The sequence below is a fragment of the Rhagoletis zephyria genome, unplaced genomic scaffold (assembly GCF_001687245.7).
Source record: "Rhagoletis zephyria isolate East Lansing unplaced genomic scaffold, Rhagoletis_zephyria_1.1 Rzeph_scaffold_00635, whole genome shotgun sequence".
Lineage (NCBI taxonomy): Eukaryota > Metazoa > Arthropoda > Insecta > Diptera > Tephritidae > Rhagoletis > Rhagoletis zephyria.
Window position 1 is genome coordinate 7,738 of NW_016157719.1, and position 4,879 is coordinate 12,616.

At 37.2% G+C, this 4,879-nt stretch overlaps 1 long non-coding RNA gene across 1 annotated transcript in view; it reads left to right on the forward strand.

The window, feature by feature from the left end:
• The first annotated feature begins 672 nt into the window (after positions 1-672).
• The window catches only part of LOC108360824 (uncharacterized), a 12,065-nt gene continuing 7,858 nt past the window's right edge, over positions 673-4,879 (forward strand). Inside the window, exon 1 of the long non-coding RNA XR_001847190.1 lies at positions 673-939. This is a non-coding gene — a long non-coding RNA (uncharacterized LOC108360824). The remainder of the gene's footprint in view (positions 940-4,879) is intronic.

Sequence of the window (4,879 nt, forward strand, 5' to 3'; positions counted from 1 at the left end):
GTTTCGGGTTACACGTTTGGACACAATAACCCAAAATTATTGTACATTTTTTGATGCACTTCTCAACTGCCGCTGAGCAAACCTACTAAAGTAGTTAATTGCTGGCACCCCAAATCATGCTTGATGCATCACAACTCTCTCGGAGTTGTCTCACGGGGCTGTGTATTGCCTTCGGCATACAGAGGTGGTACAAGAGCTACCATTGGACACAGCGGCTACCAATTTTTGAACTTAAATAAATAACCGGTGCTCAACACTCCGCTTGACGCACACCCCCAAAAACTCTTACAGAGTTTAAGCGGCAAAGCCACAGCGCTACAAGCCGGAGGGACTCTGCATGACTTACAACCATGCAGACGTGGTAACTGATGGTTATCATCGGCCTCGACGCCTACCCAAAACATTTTTGTTTTAATAAATGTTTATGCAAATACATTCATCATGGTCCTGCCCTCACACTGAGTTATTCACCTCTCAACACAAAAACATGTAAATACTAACGTGATAAATATTGAAAATGCGCGATCCATCCCAATGGATCACGACCCAAATATCACAATAAATATTGAACGTAAGACAGGCGTAGAATGTCCAGCGATAATTTTCTTCGATATGTGGTTAGTGATTTTTGCTGAGCGCTGTGTTGCCTGATCAATGCAATTGTTTCTTGTACTGTTGTCACCGCTACACGCAACCAACCTCAGGACAATTTATCAAATTAATCCAACTTTTCTAGTCTGACTTTATACACAGCAAACTTACCAAAAATTTCCAAAACAAAAAAAAAAGTTGCCAAGCTACCAAGCGCTCAAAAAGTTACCTATTTTGGTCACAGGTGACCAAATGTGGTAACCGTGCTTCTACCGCTTACACTTTGTTGCTTTTTCTATTTTGCCTTAAACAAACAATCGTGGTATAAAGCCCACGGTCAAAATTTTTGTCTTTAGCGTTAGAGTCGCACGTATATTTCTGAAACGGTGCGTAAAAACCGAAAGTTTATCAATTATCCTGATAATAAACCTACATTTTATATACATACGCTTGTTTCTTATCTTTTGTTATTTTAAGGATAAATTTGGTTTAAAGTGGTGTTTAACCTTACATTTCCTTGAAGCCAGTTACATAAGAAAATATAAAAATATAAACTTTTGGATAATACACGTTTATGACAAATCTGTAAATCGAAATATGCGTTCTTTAACGTTACTTACTTACTATGCTTGACTATATTCTCCATTTTGATCGCATGCGAGGCACAACCAAAATGAACCGGCACCGCATACATTGGATGTCAATCTGCACTTGTTTCTAGATGCTTAAAAATGTATATTAACAAATTATATAAAGAGTTGGCGGGTGAGTCAAAGAAATATTTTTCTTCACTCGTTCCACGTTCCCAAACCTTTGAACATATGATTCTTTATTTTGAACTGTGTTACTTATGTGATTGCTCCTGTACTTTTTTAATTGCGACAGAAAAAAAAAATTTGCATCGATAACTTAAAGTTGTGATACACAATGGCTAGAGGCGTCGCACTATAGGCAAAACACGCGTTTTTTTTCAAAATCGTAGATCTTCGCTTAGAAAAGAGATAATGGAATGAAAATTTTTTTATCGTGAAGATAAATGATCATATAATATAGGAAAACTATAGAGAAGTTACAACAACAATAACTTAACTCTCAAAATACCGTTCAAAATGTCACTTTTTTAAATTTTGGATTTACGATCTACGATTTTGAAAAAAAACTTCGTGTTTTGCCTATAGTGCGTCGCCTGTGGGCATTCTTTCATATATGTATGTATGTGCCATTTCTACCGTTATATATTTTTTGTCTACTCGGTTATTCCATGGGGAATTCATGCTTTATTTAAATTAAAAAAATTAAATTACTACACCATTTTAATTAATTAGTGTGTAGTCCAGTATTGTTTTGTAGAAGTTTCGTTAGTATACACTTCAGTTTTTACACATTGAATATATCTGCATATTTATATATTTACGCGTATCTATTTACATTTATTTATGTACAAGTCTACAAAATCTTATTACTTATAAAGCGATTTTTAATCTTCGTTGCTTAATAGTGGTTCCATCAAATTTTATGTGCCACTTTTCCAGATCTATTTTTTTCTTGGTTCTTTGTGAAGATCGCTCCTCTTCGCGTTGGTCGGTAACACCCCCTCGACCTCTATTTTGAGGCGTTGATGCTGTGGTCGCATAGTGGCCTAATGCTTGAGAGCACTTTCCATGTCGGCTACTCGGCCGCTGAAGTTGGCAACATTCATTCATGCACTACTTCCGAGCTACCTGGTCGTTCGCTCCCCAACGGATCGTCATTCCATACAGCACTTAACTCTTCTGGCTCAGACATGTTGCACAATTTATCTAATTTTCGCGAAAAGCTAAAACTACACTGGGTTAGTTGACTACGGACTCGTTTGCGCTGGCCGCACACGGTTGTTGCTCAAACCTGGATCTTCCGAAAATTCTCGCCGCACACCTGTTAAAATAGTCAGTTGGGACAAAGTCTACCCTGTGCTGGACTCCCGTGTCTATCTGGGTAAAGACTGAGCTAACTACCTGATTCTCTAAAGCACGCGTAAGACTACCCGTGATCTGCCTATCCGTATCCGAAAAAAAAAATTTTAAAAAAATCCGAAAACCTATAGAAAAGAATCCATTAAAAAAATTAATCTCAGCTAAAACTCAATAAATCCGATATTATAAACAAAATTACTTTGAAATCTCACGTACTTATGTTTAGAAATATTCCAATCAAAAATTGTAAATAAGAATTTTATAAGTAAAATAGAGGTTCATATGTATGGCGTGTATTAGGTTTAGATAAGTAGGTGTATATGTAAGTTAATCAATAAACAGAAATATGAAAAAAACTAAAAGATATTAATACCAATAAAGAAATTAAGTTCAAAAATAATTCCACGCTTTTTGCTGTTGCCTTTATTCTAGCTTACGGGTCTGCTTATAAACATGCAAATGTTGCTGGGTCGTGTTCATAATATTAGAAAAGAAATGCTTTGGTGTGTGTGGTGTTGCCTTGGCGAGGTCTTGGTTAGAGTAACTCGTCCGTGTGTCATCTGTTCACTGTCGAGTCAACTAATTGCCCATATGTACACATGTACACGTCGTTAAATGTGGCACTACAACACTCGCTGCTTACAACAAAATGTGGTTACCGCACTACCGCAACCTAAGAGTCGATCCCCAAATTGTATGTCACAATTACCTACAGATACCACTTTTTCCACCTCTGCAGTCCAAAAAAGGAACCCTGAAAGTAACTGAACAAGCCCACCAATCGTCATGACAATACTAACTGCTTACGACGGGTCGTCGCAGAGTTGTTGCCATGACTCCCTAATTCCGTCCGAAGGTGAAAGAAATAAGAGTAGATGAAATGCTAGAAATCGAAGTTAGGTTAGGATCGTTAAAGGTAAAGTTGAAGAAAGCGACATAGCGAAAGACCCAGTACTTAGAAAAAAAGGTAAAATAAAAGACTATTGGGCTATTTCGTTGGGCGCCATTTGTTGTGTAGCAGTAGGTTTGCGGCGGGGCGGAGTGGAAAGTCGGCATGCTTGCGATTCCTGGCTGAGCTCATCGGTTGGGGTGGGTTTCTTGCATCCGCTCCACTATGCCACAATAACAAAAAAATAGTATTCATGAAGACGTATGTATGTATATATCTGCTTGCTGGACTGAAAAAAAATGAAACAAAAACAAACGAAGACAAGAAGGAGAAACCGGGAAAGAAGGCCTGTATGGTCAGTGGAGTCTACTCACCCTCTTCAATGTACTGGGTACGCGAAGCCATGGACGCTGTGTTGACTCCTCTCATCTTTGGAGCGTCCCCTATACTGGCCAAAGCCCGTCTCCTTGTCACACCGTCACGTCAAGTCAAACCGTCACGTCATCTGTCCTTACTCCCACGTCCCCTCTCGTGCACAAACGCAACACCCACACCAAAAAAAAAATTAACACCTCATATTTCTCTTTAGACACTTCAATTTATAAGTTTTGTATAACAACCTTATGCTTATCTTTAATAACTGACCCTAGAGCAAATAGTATATCTTAAGTTATATAGAAAAAATATATAAAAATTCAGCAAAGTATTCAAAAAAATATATAAAAAAAACTTAATCTTAATACCGCCCAAGCAAAACTTCAATTTTTCAAAAAAAATTCTAAAATTAAAACGGAACTGAGTATATGTGTGGATGTACGAAAAAAACCTAGTAAAATTTACAACTCAGAAAATAAATTCAACAAGATTTCCAAACCAACAAAAGCTAAGTGGCACATCCTAATGTACTCATATTCTTACATAAAAGTATGCATAAGAAATTCAAAGAGCACAAAACTAAGTTAAACAAACATGATCATTTAATTCTGCATATTAGAATCCGAATGAAAGGCGATAAGGAAAAGAAAAAATACAAATTGCAAACGAATGGTCATACATAGATCCGTAGGCACCCATGTATATATGTATGTATATCATTAATGTACTCTCGTTACGAAAATTGCACAAAATAAACAAAACTAATTTTCAATACTCTAGGTCTGGTATTGATACTGAATTAATTGTGCACATCCACCGGTGCGCATACCATATGCACGTACATATATGAACATGCATACGAATATGGCTGCCAATATATATATAGCAATGCTGGGCACACCAACACAGTCTCATTTTGTCGTGGGAATAGTGCGTCGCGCTCAGTTGTCGTTGCCACGTTTTTATAAATGTACTAAAACTGGTATTTTTCGTGCATGTGTCTTTTGCCCTATTTTGCTTATACGTATAGTGAAATAATGACTCGTGGCAGTTTTTAGTAACTAATGCTATT